Here is a 21,620-nt window from a genome sequence, read left to right as displayed (position 1 = left end):
GGCTTACACTTCTTTTTCTGGAAGCTTCACATGTAGGATTAGGTCATTTCTTTGTGCTCATTCTATTTTCCTGATGAGGAAATTCACCACTATTAACTTCCCTCTTAAGACTGCTTTCACAGTATCTCACAGATTTCTGTAAGTTGTGTTTGTATTTTCATTTGATTGTTGGTAATGTTTAGTTTCTTTTTTAACATTGTCTGTAACCTATTGGTTGTTCAGGTATGCGTATTTAATTTCCATGTGTTTATTGAATTTTTGCAGTTGCTTGGCCACTAAATTCCAATTTTATTGCATTATAGTATGCATGGGATAAATTCAATTCCTTTGTATTTACTAAGCATGTACTATGAGCTAGTATATTTTCTATTTTAAAGAATGTCCCATGTGCTGGTGAGAAGAGAAGTTTTATTCTAATATTATTGAGTATAACAATCTGTAAACATCTACAAAGTAATGGTCCACAGTTTAATTCATTTCTTTAACTTTTTTTTTTTGACTTTTTATATTCATGATCTGTCTTTTTGTGACAATGGGATATTAAGGTGTCTCATTACAATTTTTTTGCTTCTTGTATTTTTTTCATATATATTAATATTTGTCTTATATAGCTACATGCTCCTGTATATTTATTTATACTTGATATCTCTTCCTTTTGAATTTTTCCCCTAACAAGTATGTACTGACCTTCTTTATCTCTTTTGACCATTCGTGGTTTGAAGTTCACATTGTTGACAAATAGAATAGCTTCACTAGCTTTCCTCTGGGTTCTTGTTGAAATGGAATATTGTTTTCCATCTTTGACTGTCAGTCTATGAATTTATTTTGAGTTAGATGTGCTTCTGGTATACAACATTATGTTGGATCTTTTTTTCTTATATCACTCTGTTTCTTTAGACTGATGAGTTGAAGTCATTTACACTGATGGATATACTGATAGATATTGCTTTGCTTTTGTCATTTTATTTTTCTTCTGTTGGTTCTTTTTTCTCTCTTAAATTGCTTATTATGTTTGGTGGCTTTATAATATTGTTCTTTGTGTAGAATATATTTCAGTACCCTTTGTACAGTTTGGTTTGGTGGTCATGAATTTCCTCAATTGTTCTTTATCATGGAAGTATCTTATTTTTCCAATAATTTTGAAAGACAGTTTTTCAGGGTACCTCATTCTGAATTGGAAGTTGTTTTCTCTCTTAACTTGAAATACTTTATTCTGACTCTTCTTGCCAGAATGTTTTGTGCTGAGAAGTCTGCCATAATTCTGATAGGCTTTCCTTTGTAGGTGATTCTTTTCTCGAACAGATTTCAATATTCTTTTTTTTTTTTCTGAGTTTCTGGGATCTTCATTAGTATTATATGTCTATACATAAATTAATTGTGGTTATGAGTAATTGGAGTTCAATTACTCACTTAACTTTTGTGCTCTTCTATAATTTTTTAGTATGATTGTGTTGACTCCTGCTTTTTCATTGACACCAATTATTCTTATATTATTTTTTGTATCATCTTGTAGCTGTTGAATTGTTGTTTCCTGATGTTTTGTTATTTTCAAGAGCTTTCTACTTTCACGATTACAAGTTGCAATTCGGTCTTTAAGGCCTGAAAGTTTGTCTTCAGTTTCATTCAAGAATTTTGTCAACTTGCAATGTAATTTGTGGGTTTCTGGAAATTAATTTGAATCCATTTCCTGCATTCTATTTCATTCCTATATTGATCATTCAAGATTTCCATCCTCTTACTATCATAATATTGGACACCACCAATATCTACTGTTTATAATTACTAACTACAGTTCAGTAAAGTTGGAAAATACTTTAAAAAGGGAAAATGTATGCATAAGTAAAATTAAAAAGAACTTGTTACACCAAGGATATCTGCCCCTTAGTTATTTAGTTAAACACTAATGTAGATATTGGTGAAGGAACTTTACAGATATAGATATACTTTAAATAGGGAGAGTATTTTGCATTTTGTACATGAGTCCAGTTCATTACCTGACCCTTGGAATGAAAGAGTGTTTTCTATACAGAATAAGAAAGACCTGATAGTAACAAAAATGGAAGGTTAAAGTGTGAGAAAGATTTAATTTTTGAACTGGCTTTGAAGTTGGAGAAAGGATATATTAGTCACTCAACCATCAGTAAGTCTAAATACTCAGCTCTCACAGTTTAAATGAGGAGAGGATAAGTTTGACTTAAGGTTTTAGGAATTCTGTGCATGATTAGCTGATTCCAAAGCAGAACTAACATGATGAAAGGACCTGGTGGAAGACAGCTGCTCACTACATGGCAGCCAGGAAGTCAAGAAAGAAGGGAGGAACAAGAATGCATCCTTTCAAGTTCTGCCCCGAGTTACTCACCTGTAACCTGTCCCTCCTCATTACAGCACATGCAGCAAAAATCTCATCAGTGGACTAATGTAAGATGAGTACAGTGACTTCATCATTCAATTACTTTCCAAAATGTCTACTTTTGGACACATGAGACCTTAGGGGGACACTTTAGATCTAAATAATAAAAAAAAGGATTGCTAACTTCTGGTTACAGATGGACAGAAGATGCTGAGATTCACTGCACAATGAAATCGAGGGAGAACATTACACTTCAGTACTGTGATGGAAGGCAAACACTAAGGTAGGACACTGCTTGATTTCATAGAAAAGATAAGTAGACTTGGGAAAGTGGATTTTAATCATACTTATGGAATGATGTTTTCTATCATAATTTTCAGTTATCTTAACTTTTACACATTGTCATTTTTAACAATTATAAAGTATTTATGATTATTGAATATAGTGGCTCAACTGATACATTTCAAAGCAAGATTAAACTTTCAAATGCTGAAATCAAAATCACAATACGTTAACAGTATTGTGTACTTAAAAATCTGTGTATTATAACTTAATGATTTTGATTTTTGTCTTATTGATTAAATAGATTTCATTTTTGAGAGCCATAACACTTAAACAGCACAACACTCACAGGCAATTGAAGGAAACTTACATTGTGTGCTTTGGTAATTCTAACCAAGTATTTTAGCAGTATGTTTTATCTGGAGATAAAGAACAAAATTAGCCTAAGCTGTTTCTTTATCACTGGCTCTCTAGTATACCCAGTACATAATAGCTATTTTATAAGGCCTTTCTAGTTACACTTTTACCATAAATAAAGTAAATTACATCTAGTTGTCTCTTAAAGATAGTTCAAATGACTTGATTATCTTATATGCACAACTTGTCAAATTTGTCTTGTAAATCAGCACATATTTCATCAACTCCAGCCAAACTTGCATAACAAGAGCCTTATGAGTCTTAAATGATAATTACCACAATCTAATGAATGAAATAAATCACTTATAATGAAGGAAAATAAACAAGTACTTTGAGATGGGCACATTAATAACTTTTTTAAAAGCAAGGACTAACTTAATTTGTGTGGTATATCCACAGACAGTAACAACCTGAATTTTACTTTGAAATAATTAGTAGTTAATCTAAAGGGATATTACTTATCTACCGAAAAATGAAGATTAATATTATCTCATAAAAATTATTTTATTTAAATGTTTTGTTTGTTTGATTTTTTTGGTATTGGGTGTCAAACTCAGGGCTGTGTGCTTGCCAGACAGGCACTTATGCTTCTGAGTGAAATCCCCAGCCCTGATGAAAATTATTTTGATAATATCAAAAACTGAAAATCACAACACAAAAGATAAAAGTTGATATATGATTACTCTGACAAATTTAGAATATACTACTTTAATATATATTAGTGTGTGTGTTTGAAGATAGGTTGTTTATAAATTCTATCTTTAATATTAAAAATTTCATCATGAAAAGTAATTATTTATGATTAAGGTGAAATTACACTGTTTGAAACTATATCTATCCAGGTTTAAAATAGACCTCAAGTATAATTAGTAAAACTGCCTTTTCTCTAATCACAAGTATTACTATACTAATCCACTTTATATAAGAATTGTTTCTTTTTACATGACTTAATCATCATCCTGTCTAAAATTAAATTTGATAACCATATCTTCCTAATAATTAAGCTTCCAGTTAATTTCTCTAGTAAAGTGTAAAGGGTAAGTACTTTATCATATTAGGACCTTAAAAAATTTAAATCTATATAATTACTCTTTCCTTTGTTCATTCAAAATCCATATAACACACACCCACATGCACATGCACACGCACACACACACACACACACACACAGAGGGAAGACTGTGGTATTGAACTGCCCAAGGTAGAATTTTAATTGTAAGTATGTGATATCTGACAAGAAAATAATCAATGTAAGAAAATTTGGGGCCTCTAAATATACAACTGACTAGTACAACAGAATGTCAAGAGGGTAATGATGGTAAATGAACATCTAATATATCCCTATCATCCTTATGCCACATTTTTTGTGGGGGCAGGGAATCAAACTCATAACCTCACATTTGCCAGGCAGGCACTTATGCTGCTGAGCTAACTCCCCAGCCACCTATGATCAATACGGAAAAAGGAGCAATGGTTATCATTAAAAACATTACTGTTTGTGAGATAATTTATAAATGATTCTAATTTAGAATTAAGGGAGCAGCTCTAAAGAACTGAAATAGGACAAATGTAGACAAGTTTTATTGTAATACTATTTTCTAAAACAGTTTCTTACAATAAAGACATTATTCCTAGTATGCCCCCATTGGAGGGGAAAGACCTACCTCACTCTTTGTACCCGTTCATGTATCTTTCTGTTCTTTGCATCCTTTATAATAAATTACAAGATAAAGGATAACATTTTCTTGAGTTATCTGAGTAATTGTAGCAGATTATTGAAGCTAAGGTGAGGTAATGATAACTCTCAAACTTGTACTCATCTCCTTGGTAGACTAGGGATTCCGTTGGTGGATGGAGATGTTCTAGGGTGACACAACCTTTACATTGTTGAGGGTGCAGCAACTCCAGGTAATTAATACAAGAATTGAATAGAACTGTGGGAATTCTAAATGCTATCAATGAACTGGAAAATCCGCAATTCAAAAATGATACAAAACCTACAAAATAGTGAGGATGCAGTGAGAGCCCAAGGGGCAGGTATAGTTTACTTCATTAGATAAAAGCCTGTACTGATGGCAGAGGTGAATTCTCAAAACCATATTTTAATATCCTGAATGAGGAATATTGAGTTTTAAGCTTTGGCCTCCATTTGAAAGCATATGTGAGGAAACAAATAAAAGCAAATATGACAGCTGTGTCTCTCCACATGGGAGGGAAAAAAAAAAGAACAATGAGAGAGCAGTTCAAGGTTTTCAAAAGTTAGCAGTATCAACATTAAGTATGAGATAGAAATAGAACCTCCGAAGTAGATAATTTAGAGACTCACTGCTGCAGGAACACATATGGTAGAGGAATTTGTCTTTGAATTAAAGTCCTAGGAAATTCAAAATAGAGGAAAACAATTTTAGGGGGTATAAAACTCTTAGCCTGGAAGCCTTATAATTTAAGACACAGAGCTTGGAAATTTAGCAACAACCATCAATCAAAAATATGGTAGTGTGACTTCCAACAGAGACAAAGGTGGAGAAAAGAAACAATTCCATGTTGGGATGAAAAATTCAAGCAGACCTTTCAAACTACTAGATCAGAAAAGACAGCAAGTCATTATTTGCCCCATAATTTTTTTTTTTTTTTAGTTTTGAGATTCTAACTCAATAAATTATGTAAGGTGGCTTCAAAATTGAGAACCTCCTGCATCAGCATCCCCATTGCTGGGATTACAGGTATGTACCAGCAAGCCCAACAGAAATGCCATTTTCATTTTTCAATGTGAAAACCCTTACTTGGAGGTTTCTTTGTGTTAAGGGGCCATTGGGGGGACTGTTAGCATTGTGAAGGAGCCATTCCTAAAAATACAAGTTTAAATAATTTAATATTTTTTGTTTATTTGTATAATTATTTAGAAAAAATACATATATAAAAAGCATACACCAAAAAAAACCTATGAAATTTTACTTAAATTTCAGTAAAACAAGAAGAAACAACTCAAACTGAAATGTCTGAATATGTCTTCATATAAGCTGAAGCAGAATGGATGCTCTTTTCCTTGATCTCCCAATTCCTACTTCCAACTTTGAGCCTATTTATGCTCATTATAAAATATTCAGTGTATAATATGCATCAGAAAAGAACATGTGACCATGAACCTTGATCTATCAATTTCATTGGATTAATAAATATCTCATAGATTAGAACAGCAGTATTCTAAGAGTGACTGGAGAAATAATGGAGACATGACCTTGGGTACCTTACCTGGTCCTTTCCCCTCAGCAGTATTCCCAGGAGCTCTACTTCTTGACTGCCAAAACTGAGCAGCTTCATTCCACCATGCCGTCCCTCCATGTCATTCTAGCCTATGAAATTGTCAACCATTGACCGAATCCCCTGAAGTGTGAACTGTGAATAAACCTTTCTTCTTCTGTGCTAATTGTATTGGATATTTTGTTCCAGCAATGGGAAAGATGATTAATACCACATTTTACACTTTTTAACTTGTGTTGGATTCATAAAGTTGGAAACAATATGAACAGGCAACACAAAAGGAGAGAAATGAAGTTAACAGGAAATAAGGGGGCACACTTGAAAAGATTATAGGATGAATCATCCTGACGTGTTGGTTTTGTGATGAGTTGTAATTAAGCAAAAATAAGAATGCATTCTTCAAGAGTTCACAGTGAAGATGCTGACATTTGAGAAACAATAGGAAGCAGGTGTTTCAACAAAACTGAAAATGGGCATTTTTCTATCTCCATTATGTGTGTGTTATAAATAAGACATGACCATAAACTGTCCTAAGTAGTTTACAAATAAATTTAAAGAAACACTCTAATGAAGTAATTTTTATGTATTTTAATATTTATCCTATAAGAAATTTTTCTCTCACAACTGGAAATTACATTAATTTTAATTTTCAATATATGTACATATATATTTAATACTATTTATAAGTACAATCCTGTGTCAAAAGTTATTTTAGTAGGGCATCTAGCATATAAATTGATATGAACAAACACTGAATTTTTATTTACTAGATGAGAAGCTGAAAGACAATGTATGACTTTGAACAGTTATTAGAAATTTATAATAAGCTATCCATTTAGGTGGCTTGAATTCAACTGCAAAATCTTCCTTTAAATTAATTAATTTAATCGTATATATATTAAGTACATAAATTTTAATCTTTAAATATTTTGGACACAGTGTGCTCGGTGCAGTATTTATTTCCTGCTTTATTTGCCCAAAGTGAACCCTTGTTTCTGCTCTTTCCCTGTGTATACTGGCATGTGTCGTGGGTGGAGACTGCTGTTAAAAATGAAAAGAAAACTGAAACATAATCAGTTGCATTTTCTACACCTCCATTCCGTATTCCCCTTCTTATTTTCTCTGTAATATTTTGAAACAAGCCACATTTTTGAAATTCACATATTAAAATTGCATTACATTAAAGGTTATTTCTTTCACATAATATATTTTCTGTTTTGGTTGAAGCATATATTAGATAATATAGACTTGAAGTGAAGAGAACAATTGCAGTCGGAAGGAAACTACCACACATATTTATATGGTGAAAATCATGGCAAGCATAGAGACATACACATATGCATAAACATTCATCTGATAGATTCCTCAAAAAATAGCCTCATGGTAAAATTGAGCTCCAGTGAATCTTCCTTTCTGAATGGGTTTTGCAATAGTTTTATGAAAGATGATTTCCATGACTTTGATTTTTTAAAGTTTTAATGCCATGTAACATTTTTAATTGAAGACTTTTTAAATAAATAAATTAAGTAAATTAAAATGTAATCATGTCAACAATGGGAGCATTTTGAACATGGGAGAACAATACAGATCTCCTGAAATAATACCATTTAGGACCATCCTACTAAAATTTAATACATGAAAACAATATGTTTATTAAAATGTAGAGGGAAGTAGAGATTCATGTTATGTGATGTTCAATCTTCCACAGCAATTGATTATTCTAGGAAATTTAAAATAAAGGAAAACACTTTTAGGAAATATAAAACTGTTTTAGAAATATTATGTTAAAAGCATTATTTTTGTTTTTTTTCTCATGAAGAAAAAGGTCTTTCTACTGTTAGAAAAATGAGCATATGGTTCGCTGTCACTTTTAAATCTATTTCCCCTGAATTGTTCACAAAAAACAGTTACTAAAAACTCTACTCTATTCGTTAATTTTTCCCTTAGCTCTTTCAAATGCAAAAACCTGTTTTTGTGGGATTCATTCAATCGAACTTTGCACCCATTTTTCATTGACATATTCAAGAAGACAAAGAATTTTAAACGGAAAATAAATGAGAAGCACTAAACAGCATATTATATTAACTATCAGAAAATAAAGTCTCACATATAACAGGGACAAATCCCTTCCTGCGCTTTGATCTACTGATTAAGTATTAATTAATATTTATTATGTGCCAAGAACTATAAAAATTAATACATTTCTTGTTTTTCTGGTTTATAAACTAAGCAATTGAAGCACAATGGGTTTTTAAGTATAAACTAAACATTTGAGAACAGAATCTATCATATTACTACTAAAATCCTAAGAATCCAATATTTATTCAAGATCAGAAAATTTGTTAGTCAACTTTTTAATAGGAAAATCTATTGATCAATAAATTTTATGCTTGATTACATTTCATAATTTTTCAGATATATACTCAAATATTAAGCAATATTTCATTTTCACCTTTTCATTGCATAATTCTTTTAGAAATTTGATTTTTATGATTGGTTTAACTTATTCCTTATAAAGTGAAAATTCACAATTATTGCTTATTTTCTTTTAAACTTTATGGTTTTATTTTTATATTTTTAAAATACTGAAGTAAATACAATTTATTAATATTATTATGATTATTTTACATGCCAACCTGGCTGGGGCACGAATTACCCAGATATTTGATCAAACATTATTCTGAATGCTTCCGTGAAGGGAATTTTGGTTGAGATTAACGTTTAAATGGATGAACTCAATGAAACGAAGTAATACATATAATTTAGCTAGGGACACAAATTAGTGGAAGGCCTAACTAGAAAACAAATGGTGCTTTTCCATTGTGTAAGGGGCCATTTCTTCTGCGTGACTGTTTTTAAACTAAGCTACAGGTTTTTCACACTTGGGTTCAGTCAGCAAAATGTCTGAGTCTGAAGCTTAGCTTCCTTTACATAGTAACATGATCATGAACATGCTCAGAGAGCAGGCCCCAAACTCAAGCTTCATGGACATTTCTTTCTGGAAATGTTCCTTTTATAACCTCATTAGTGTGAGTCTATTCCTGACAAGAGCACTCTCACTCTACCTTTTCTGTCACTCCGCTGTTGCTCTGTAGGACCCTAAGTAATAAATACGTATGCCATTATGGCAATAATATTTTTCTGCTTTCAGTGAACTATCTTATTAAAATGGATATGCATATAATCAAATATTAAATTCTAAAATAGTTTTGCTATGTCTTTGTAGTATTTTCTTTTTATTGATTGATTTTCTCTATCTCCACTCAAATTTGTTTTCATAAAATATTTCACAGTATATTTTAAATTAACATAATCCTCCAAAATTCTTCAACTTAACATTGACAAAATCATATGTATTGCTTTTTAATCATAGATTTTGAATTTAGATAATCCTTATTGTAGGAATTATATCCTGTTTCTTGAGTTAGTGTCAAATATCTCCCTTCCTGATGTTCCAGATGATAATTTTAGATTTCATTATTTAAAGTGCTGGAGGTATACATCTGACAAACTTATTGTGGTTCCATTGATTAAGAGGAAAACATCATAAGCAAAACTATTAATCCTACCACTGTATATTAACCATAAAGATAAAATGATTATTTATAATCTAACATTGATATTAAAATTTTTGAACCAATAAAATCATGAATATTTCTTAGAAAAGAATTCCAAAGAATACTTACAGAAATAATGAGTGAAATAGAAAATCATCATTAAAGTACCTAGTAAAAGTTGCTTCAAGGGTTTATGTAATTAGGGTTGTTAAAATGAGTGGTTCATATTTTAGAAATGAGATTATTGGCATAGCCTCTAAGTAGTCAGTCAAATATATGCTAATATTATGTTCTTATTAGGAAAATCTTAGTAACTGAAGGAGAAGAAAACTGGGGTTATTGTTTAAAAACTGGTAGACCTAAATGAAACCTACCTAAATAAGAAACCACGGTGATAAAAAGTATCTCCTAGTATACTAAATACTCCACATGTATGACATTATTCTTTCTAACTCCAGCATAATCATCAGAAAATAATGGATAAACCCAAATGAAAACTATTCTATTAAAAAAAGTAATTAATATTTTTAAAACTGTCAAATAAAGAACGCAAATGCTCAAACATACACAAGACACTAAATATCAAAGTGTGGAAAAGATATAAATACGACAGAGAATATCTGAGTTCACATTAGTAAAATAATTCTAAAACACTACTATTAGAATATGTAAATTACATTGTGACAGTTAAGTTTGTCAACTTGATTGGCACCAGAGTCATGTTCATTTTCTGTTGGTTGGTTCTAAAAACCCTACAGTGCTCTCATCCACTTGAATGGTTTTACACTGACTTGATATGTTTGAAGCTATAATATATGAAGTTATATTCAAAATTATTTTTTATGATTTTTTAATAAAGGGGAAAATCAAAAAAATTAGCAAGATATATTATAGTAACTTATTTGATTTCCTATTAACTTGATTTGAAGTCCTGTAATACTCCCACTATCTTGTTTTGACTGATTAGACTGTTCCGTTCTATATGATAGTATCAAGTTTGAGGGTATAGGCAACTACTTTGAAGGCCATAAGATTCACTATGATGCCCAGGCTGGTTTGACTATTATCTTCTTTGGAAGTCCTGTAGTGTTTACAAGGTTTAGGTTTCACTGGTCTTGTTCTCTACTGTTTTGTTCAACTTTATAATACCTTATGAGGTAGACAATTCTTTTTAAGGAAGCAAGAGGCTTTATGGTAATCATTGTCAATAACCTTGTACTCTGTTTTTACATCATGTGCTATGTCTACCCTTGGTTTTTGCTGACAGCTTTGTTTTGCCAAAAAAAAAAAAAAAAGTAATAAGAACTAAGGAGTAATAAAACCCAAAATGTGTAAATTTTGTTGTGAAACTTTATATGTTTTGATACTGTGACTTGAGCAACTATCTCTAGGATGATAATTGTAATCTATTAACTGGTAAATTCTTACTGTTCTTTTTTATTTTTTCTTTTTTTCTTTTTTTTTTTTTTTTTGTAGCTCTGTATTAATTGTACCCTTACACTGCTTTGTTTTGTTTTGTTTTTTCTCTTTTTATTTTTAAATAAAATTTTAAAAAAGAAAAAAAATGAGTAAAGCATAGTTCTGGGTTCGTTTGGGTGACTTTTGGAGTCATAATCAATCACTGGTTCCTTCCTATTTGCTGAATGATCCCCTTCTCTACTCCGAGTCACTGTGTACTAAGTAGCTTCACTCAGCCATGTCATTTAGCCATAATGCTCTGACCTCAGGGCTAAGCAGCCACAACTATATTCTCTGGGATAATAATGCAAATAATTCTCTCTTCTTTCAAGCAGTGGGTGTCCAGCACCAGAACAAGTTACTGAAAAGTTGGAGTATGTGCTGTGACTATATTTTACCTCATAGATCAGAAGTTTTGATGCACTTTTGTGAGAGGAGTTTGGAAAGTTTGGAAGTAGGAGCAAGAGAAGGAATATGATATAATAAGCAGAACTTGAAGGATGGGCCCGGTAAGAGATCAAAAGACCATATCACTTATAGAAATTCAGACAGTAAAGACCATGTTCATGAGGTTTCCGAGGTGGAGTCTATTGGAATTGAACATAGACTTTGTGTGAAACTTTTGAGTAAAGACTTTTCTGCATTTTCCTCATATCTTGAGACTCTGTAGAAAACTCTTGAGCCATAGACTAATTGATGTGGCAGACCGATCTTCAAGTTCTGATACGGTAATTCTGGCTACTTTTAGACAAATTTATAGTGAGACCAGTAGCAAAAGCAATGGAGCCATTTTTGAAAAACTTAAATGTTGGCCTAAAAGAAGCCCCTGGAATCTGGGGACACAGGACGAAAATTTACTACAGAGATTAACACCAGTGAATAGGAGATGAGTACTTTGAAATGGGACAGGAAGGACTCCATTGATTGCAAATCTATGAATGTTTCATTTGAAAACAAAGTTACTGGCCCCTCTGTTTGATAAGAGCTTTTTAAAGGATTGGCTTAACGGGATTTATTTAACAAGCTCAGACACACATATTCAGAGGTCATGGGACCGTGGTTCAGTGGAGTCTACTTATTTGTTGAACTCACTCTAGACATTAACATTGCCCATGTGATGCTGGTTCGTTAGGCACGAAGAATGCATGCGCTGTGTAGTCACAGAGGCTTCCACCTGGATTTCAAAATGACACCTGAGAGACTAACCAATGTGCCACTGGCAGTTGGATTGTGAAGCTATGGGAATGAAGTGAAGGCACAATGGAGAGCCCATGAACTTCAAGATGAAGACATGATGATGCAATATCTACAAAGAAAGTCACAGGCAGCAAGTAGACCCAGACCAAGAGAGAAAACGTGTGGGCTACAACTGGTAAGGCCACTGGAATGGGGCTGCCCAAGTCCCGGGGAAGTCACTGCATCTATGCTCTGGATGCCAGAGTGCTCCAGTGCCTGCTTGCTGAGTTGGGGTCTTGCTTTGGCCCTACTCTTTTCATTCCCTGCTGTTTGTTCCACTTAGAATGAGAATGTTTACTCTCATTGTATATTGCAATTATGTAACGTGTTTGTAATTTTTAGAGGGTACACAGATAAAATTTTGCACAGTCTTAGAAGAAACTTTGAATTAAACTTTTTGACAGTGCCAAAATGATTGAGGCTTTTGAATAGGGATGTATTATATTTCAGTCCCATTTGTATCATGTTAGGTGAAATTACAAAATTGTTATCATTATTTGGAGATAAATGTAGTTTAAGGACATGTGTTGTGGCCACAGGGTTGGAATGTGAGGGTTAAGTTTAACTGTTATATTGCTTGGTTTGAGAGTGGAGCCATTTAGGGAATTATCAAAGTCCACTTTTAGGTGTGTCAAGAAATCACAGAGGTAGTGCATTGTGATGTCCCTGGACCATCCTCTGTGGCACTGCTTTTCTGTTCTTCTTTCTGACCAATTCAAATTAAGCAGCTTTGCTATAACTGCCCTCCTTTATGATGTTCCTGCCTTGGAAGAAGGTGGTCATGGGCTAAAACCTCTTAAACACTAAGCCAAATAACTCATTTCTCTAAGTTGCAAGCGTCAAGTATCTTGTTGAACAAAAGGAACCCTGATTAAAATACAAGGGTACTCCATTCCTAAATGAGTTAACGAAAATGGCATTAGGAAAGACCATAATCTTTATATTAATATTTTTATGCATTTTGAATTAATTTACTTAAATGATACTAAAATTTATTAATAAGGATTCTACTTTGGTTTGGCATCTTCTAAAGCAGTATTTTATTACCAATGTAAATATTTTCATTGTTTATCTGAAATATAATTTCAATTTTCTAATTTAAAATTCAGATGGAGCAATCATACATAAAACATATTATCCAATTTAGAAAAAAATTACAAATTTTAAACAACAGCACAATTACATAGGTTTTATAGTATTAGTACACTTTAAGCTACTAATTAAATAAAATAATATTAAAATAATGTGAAGATTGCTAACATTAGAAAATGTAATGATTTCCCTGTATTACAAGTTTATCAAAATCAGTTGAAATTTACCAGAAACAATTGCTATAAAAAATGAAAAAAGATATATATGCAGTACAAAAAGATACAAGCATGTTGCATAATTATGTTGCTAAAATTTTTATCTGATTTATTTTATGATGTAAAAATGAGGAAAAGTTAACAAACAGAATTAAAATATTTTCATTTGAAAACTTAATCATTATATTAAATTAAAATATGTAAGTTTATAGCAAAAAATTCCACAAAAATATGTAAGAATGTTTATCCTCGGTACTAAAAGATTCTCAGATAAAGTAGTAACTTAGAAATTAAGTTCTTGATTTTGGCATATTTTAAGAACAGAAACAATAACATTTAAAAATGGTAAATGTGATGAAGAGCACTTGAATATCCCATATCTGCTCAGTCTTGGAATTATGCACATTTGTATGTTAAAATAAATAGAACAAAGTTAAATATTGAGGGTAACACAAGATAGAAAGTATAAGTAAAATGAAGGGTGACAGGAGTTCATGAGGAGCATAAGGATGTCTGTCTTTTTGGTAGTTTCTTTTCCAGTTCAGTCATTTCACATTCATGGTAATCTATGTGAGAGTCTGCTTTGCTCAAAAATTTAATACATCTTAAAAAATTATTTTGCTTTTATCATATGAAAGCAAAGCGATTCAATAAGTCATATTAATTAGATTACTAAAAACAACATTTTTTCTCAGAGTATTCTTTATATCGAGTCTATTTCAAATTGCATGCTTAGATTAGTAATTGCCTTAATTGTTATTTTTCCTACAGCCCGGTGCCTTCCTTCACTGTTATCATGTGTCATAGTTCTGGCTATCAATACTTTTCCTAATATTCTTCTCCACACTTTAATATTGTTAGCTCAGGGTAACACACAGTTTCAGACAGTACTATTTCATGAAGCTGGAGTAATTCAATTAAGAAATAGTAATCAAGTATTTCTGAATTGTAATTGCTTTTGCAATTTGGAGAATCAGAACAAAAACAAGATACTTTTTCTGCAAGATATTACAATTTGGTTTAAATATACAGTAAATACAACATGTGTGGTACATAGGTGCACTATGTATAATAAATACTACAAGAAATGATCATATAAATATATATGGTATCATAGATATTGGAGAACTTGTTTTGACCACAATCACAGAGAACACTTAATTTCCCTATTATAATGATCAAATAATGCAGACATTTGGAAGCACAAAATATGCAAGAAGCATAAAATACAAAGATCGATCAGCAATACTTTCAGAAAATTCACCTTCATCTTTGACAAATAGCAGTAATCTGAATGTTTAAGATATAAGTTGAATGAAACTACTAACTTATGCTATGAATGCTTGAAAGAGTAAGCCACATGAAAACTACTGTAATGATTTTTTGTTATTTATAATATTACCAAAGATATGAATGGAGGTAAAATGTGCATGCATATGGTACAATTTATATTCGTGAAATGACATAATGCCAAATAATATATATATATATATATTACTATATATATTGTAATATCTATTACATAATATATATAAATATATATTACATAATATATAGTATATTTATGCCATATATTACATAAAAGGCCCTGAGGAAAAAGACTAAAATTTCATTGAAATTATTAATGATGAGCAAAAAAAAGTGAGCTAAGACAAACCATGTAATTGCTATCAAAATGATGAGCTAAGATGGTAGTACAATATGAGGGTTATTTAACACCAAGTGATCCATTAATTTAAAGTTGAATCAGGGAAAATTAAAATTGATTAATGCAAATAGAAAATTAGATTTTCACTGCCCATAATTTTTTAAGTTGGAACAAAGGCTATCATACAATTAATCTGCAGACCTCTAGGAAATCCAAATGCTGTTCTTCTCCAGCTTAAGAACTTGTCCTATCCTAGGTTTCTTCCCTGTCCAGTATCCTATGTACTATGAAAGAAACTACCAATGAAAAAAGCCCCTGAAGAATCTTCTATCCCATGCTCTGCTCTCTGTAATCACAGCCAAGACTCCACTGATTTCAAGCCATGTCATGTATCATTTGAGCAATAGGTCCCTGAGAATTGTTTCAATTTCTTCCATAACAAGATTTCTAGGACCAACATAGCATCATGAAATAGTGTGACTGTAAAAGGGACACAACATTTCCAGTGTCATCCATAGAACTGGTTAGAGATTGAATATGCAAGTGGATCACATGTGGGAATGGATAGCTGACCAACCCTCCCATAAAATTAAATCACAACTTTTATCATCTTCAAACTTTGAGGAAATCAGTGAAAATAAAGAGGATTTATAAGTTTTTCATTTAAGATGACTTCCTTCTGGTTTCTGTAGCTTCCTTATACCATTGACTTCTAATCAGCGCAAACCTGAAAAAAAAATCAAAACAACAACAACAAAAAACAATTGTTAAAGGAGAATGGAGCGAGCATTATCCAGAGATTGTTTCCTTACAGGTAGATTAATTTGAACAAATCTCAATCTTAAAAGTGTTTTCACAATGACTAAAGGATATCAAAACATTTCATAATAGCAGAGTAATGAGAAAGAAACAATGAAGAGGGTTCAAAGAGTGCCCTCATTCTATTTCAGATAAAGGAACATGGAGAGAGACCCTGTCTGACTCGGAGAAACAGACAAAGGTAAGAGTTTGTCTTTGATGTGAGCAATGGATATGCCAGCAAAGGCAGTCATGAGAATTCTCCATAAGCTACACCTTGGTGCATGAGGATGAGAATCCACCCATTCTTGTGCCAAGCAGAAATCCATAGGAACTTCAGGCAGACTCAGTCTCCAATCTCTATCATTGTCACTGACTACAGAAGCATTGAGCTGGGACTACCATCAGTGTCGGTACACTTCAACAACTATGAGATCTACGTATACCCTGCTGCAAACCATCTCTATGCCCACCCATCTCCATCCCAGAATGATTTTACCCCTGCAGTCTCAGAATCACGGAATCCTTCAGGTTTGAAACATTCACCAAAGTCTCAGACTTAAGGATCATGCAAGACAGCCTTTTCAGGATCTCTGGACAATCTCGTAATTTTAGCACTTTACAGAGAAGAAAAATCTTTAAAACCTGGAATAAATACTTCATTTAATATTTAAACACTGACAAGTGGCTGAAGAGATCAACAATAACTGGAAACATGAAATCATTTGACAGACAAAATAAAGTGCCATCAGTGAATGTCCCTAAAAAGTAAAGATGTATCTATTCTCTTGCCTGATGAAGACTGCAAATAGCTTTTTATGAAACTTCCACAAATTTCAAGAAAAGACAGAATTTCAGTTCAATGAAATGAGGAAAAGAATACATTACCAGAATTAGAAATTAAACAGAGCAATTGAAATAAAAAGTAAATAAATAAAAGTTCTATAGTTTAAAAGTACAGTGAGAATAGTGATAACACAAGCACCAATGGCAGAATTTACCAGAAAAAATAGAAATTGTGAGTATCAGTGCAGGGTGTGTGAAAACATACAGAGAACATAATAAGGTATGCGAGGAATTGAAGAAAGCTTGCAGCATTAAACAGCATATTAGGAGCAAATTTCCAAGTTATAAGAGTTCAAGAAAAAAGAAAACTAAATAGAAAACATAAAGAAATAAGAGCCCAAAACTTTCTAAACTATCAAAAAGCTATACAGATCGAAAAAAGGCATTGGTTTTTAATCACAATCATGTCTAATAATTTTGGTTCTTAACATACATCAGATTCAGAAGTCAAAAATAGAGAATATTCTGAAATCAGCAAGAGAAAATAAGCAGATACACAGAGCAATAGATACTTTAGCATAGACCTTACAGGCAAGGAGAAAATGAATTCATGTCAAAGTGCTAAAGGAAAAAATAAACAAAAAACCTTGAAATAGAATATTATTCCTGAAAATCTCTCATTCAAATTTCCAAGATAAGCAAGAGGTGAGCAAAACCTTTACTATCCTATCTTTCGAGAAATGTTGAAAAGAGTTATTCAAGACTAAAGAAAAGGATGCTAAGGAGGAACCAGAAAACATCTGACAGCATTAAACTAGTAGTAAATGTAAATAGAGTCAAATGTAGAATTCCTAATATTACCATGGTAGTCGGTGTATATACTTGTATATTTATATGAAGGTTAAGATGGAAAGCCATTAAAAATAATAATGACAATAATTTGTTAAGAATTTTGCAATGTAAGAATGTAAGTATGACATCAGGAATTCAAAATGTAGGGGGAAAGTCAATTAAAACTGTAAAGGGATCTGTTTGTATCTGTTTGGTATTAAAGTTACCACCTTAAGAGATCTGTTAAAAAATGATTTTTATAAAATCCATGATACCTAGAAAGCAAAAATTTATAGTAAATACACACACATAGAGAAAGACATCAAAATATACTATTAGAAAAGACCATTTCACAACAAACTAACATCGTACTGGGTGAAAGGAAAGAAACATAAAAAAAAAAACAATACAATAGCAGCAATGTGAGGATGATTAAAAATATCATGATGAATTTAAAAAATTTTTTGCAGTAAATGGCACATTGCCATTCGCTATCTTCAGAGTATTTCCGCTTGCTTTGACACACGTATCCTATCTCTGTCACTTTCTGAAAAAGCTCTCAAAATCCTCTTTATGTCTTCACATAGTGTGGCCAATGCTGTTGTTGAGTGCTGTACAACTAAAAGGACTAGTTAAAAAAAAATATTGTGGTGTTTCCTCATCCACGTTGTTCACCAGATCTGGCACTAAGTGACTTTTGGCTCTTTCTCAAATCAAAATGTTCATGAAAGGTAAACAGTTTGAATCAGTTCAGAAGATCAAGGCAGCCTTGTCAGTGTCACTAAAGACACTTGGAAATGAGTTCCAGGACTGCTTCAGAAAGTTCCAAGAATGATGGGGTAAGTGTCTTCCAGGCAAGCCGTAGTGCTGGAGAATTCCTTAATAACAATATGATTTTTTTTTTCAATTTCAGCTTTCACTAGACTGATTTTTAAAATTTTAACATTTAATCACACCTCCTTAGTCTCTGGCTAATAGTTAGCCTTGAACACAAATGGGTTAGAATATCCAGTCAAAAGGCATATAGTAAATCAATGAATAATGACACAAAATTCAACCAAATGTTCCCTTTCACACACTCAGAACTTGGCAGAGGACGCAGAGACTACCAGTAATGAGAACAGAGAAAGGTCTTTCATACAAATGGAAACCAAGTGAGAGTAAGAGTAACCATAGTCAAGCCAGATTTAAAATCCAAACCTGATGTCTTTCCTTTTTGTTCTCTACCAGGCATCCTGTCTTCATTTTCTTTGATTCTGCCAATGCAGGTGATGGCAGTGACTTTGCCTGAGCAAGCATGGAATGCAGCAAGTCTGCTTCTACTGATTCAAGAGACCTCTGTCTCACAGTGGAAATGGAAGACAGTGCAGGGCAGGGCCTGCATCAGAGTCAGCAATGACGATTCGGAATTTAGACAAAGGTTTTGACTCATAATTGAAAGATGAGTGAAATCATGTGTAATGACACAGAATACACATTAGTAATCTTTTATCACCATAAAATTGGCTTTTGAAAGCCCATCAAAATATTATGAAACTCTTGGAACACAACTTTCTTAAAAGTATAATTTGTAAATATTTACATAAATGGAGATTTCCTACAGGCATTTTAAATGTAAAAATTACATTAGTCACTAGTATAACTTTTGAATGTATAATGATTGTTTTTCCTAATTCAAATTCTTTAATCTTTATTTTACAATATAGTAATCAAAGATAGCCTTTGGTCTTTCTTAATATTTTTTTAATATGAATGATTTTACCAAGAGCTTAAAAGAATACAAGCACCCCTTCATTGTGTTATACAATCCCCCTACAGTGATCTCATATTTTAAAAGCAATATTTGGTGCTACTTTAGCATAGCTTTATTTGAACTTGGGAAACACTATTTATGCACAGATTCTATACACAGTATAATATATACATTATAAGCAGAGCGAACACAAACTCAAATTTTAGCATTTCTGTTTTTATCTATCTAAAAAGTATTTTAAAATGAATAATTTACCCAACAATCATTTAAGGAAAAATGAACTTTAGGTCAATTTTCTCAAAGGAAATGTACCTTTGAGAAAAAAATACCTTTAAGAAAAAAGTACCTTTAAGAAAAATATGATATTAATATAAGGCAGCTGATCTCCCCTGTGGAGATGGCCTTATTTGGGCATATTTACCTTACTGGAGCTCTCTAACACTGCACACAAATGACCAGGTTAAGGAATAAATCCTCTGAATTTCCAGCTGTGATACAGATCAAGTTTGCCTTGACTCCTGGATTCACATCCTCTTAAAGATGGGGAGGAAGCATTAGAGGTGCTGAGTTTGCTTTCCCGAGTTGGTCTTTGGTCATAATTGCTTCTTGTAGCTATTTTTCTCTTTAATCAGACACATGACTTACACTCTAATGCTCAGATCAAATCTCCATGGTCTAGCTCTGTACTCATTGGGGTCCTCTTGTGAGCATCTGGAAAAGAGTGAAAAGCATTTGAAAGCCTTTTAGAAAATATTTCTTGGCATTTCAGTCTTCTGTTCAGTCTTCTGTTTCAGTCGTCTATATAACAGAAGAAATGTTATATATACAGTAGCTATACAACATTAAAAATGAAAATTGAGAGTTTATAGGTGTAAAGACAATTTATTTGCATGTTCTTGGTTGTTTCTCAAAATATACACTTATTTGTCATTGGAAAAAATAATTATGCAAATTATCTGCATGGTTTAAAGATTATGTAAATACTTAAATATTGTACTTTTAAGAAAATTATATCCCAGGAGTTTCACAATATTTTGATGGACTTAAAAAGCCAATTTGAATATGATGAATGATTACTAATGTATATTTATTCAAGAGTTGATAACTGCTTTCCGAATAAGTGATTTTTTGGCTTTAGTATTGGTAGCAGCCTAGACAAATATGTATTTTATTCACTGTTATCAATCTCCATGGTTTACTTGGGGATTGTGAGAAACATAAATCTCTTGATAATTTTCTTGTCATTTAAAAACTATTAAAATTATAGTTATTCAAATGTCATTTTGAAACTCATTCACCTAAATAGTTCTTTGTATCATAAATAAATTGTTTTGAGCAATGAAGCAATGTCATTTATCGTGGCTCTATTGACTCAAAATCAGATTGGTACATTACATTTTGCTATCAAAACATTGAGTTGAAATACTCCTGTAAATACATCCTATTTTCATTTTCAAAAACCTTCAGGGGAAATATACTCTGAATAATAAGCATGTGTGTATCTATTGTGTAACCAAATATCACCAAGTAAATTTTATCTGCTGTAAATGTATAAAATATTGAAGTAAAATTTCTCTTGGAAATAATATAAAGATACTGATTCTATACACTTTAACTAAATAATTATTTTGTGGTAAGTTTGGTATCTGTTAATTGTTGCAATCTCATATCCTTAGAATTTATAATATTCATTCTGACAATGCAAAAAAGATAGGATAGAGATTAAATTCCCTCTGATAGTAATAAACTGCTACATATTTCATTTCAGTATTTATTTTTTTCACATGCCAAACAAAAGAAAACACATTTTAATAATTTTTTCTTAAGTGCAGCTATGATCCTAGTAAAAATTCTCATGAACACATCTGACTTCAAAATTTCCAACGCATGCTTCTACACTCCTTTGCTTCTTTAATAATTGAAAATTTTTCCTGGA

This window comes from Cavia porcellus, unplaced genomic scaffold, assembly GCF_034190915.1.
Source record: "Cavia porcellus strain 051 isolate PalLab524CR breed Dunkin Hartley unplaced genomic scaffold, mCavPor4.1 scaffold_20, whole genome shotgun sequence".
Classification (NCBI taxonomy): Eukaryota; Metazoa; Chordata; class Mammalia; order Rodentia; family Caviidae; genus Cavia; species Cavia porcellus.
This window is presented reverse-complemented; position numbering follows the sequence as displayed.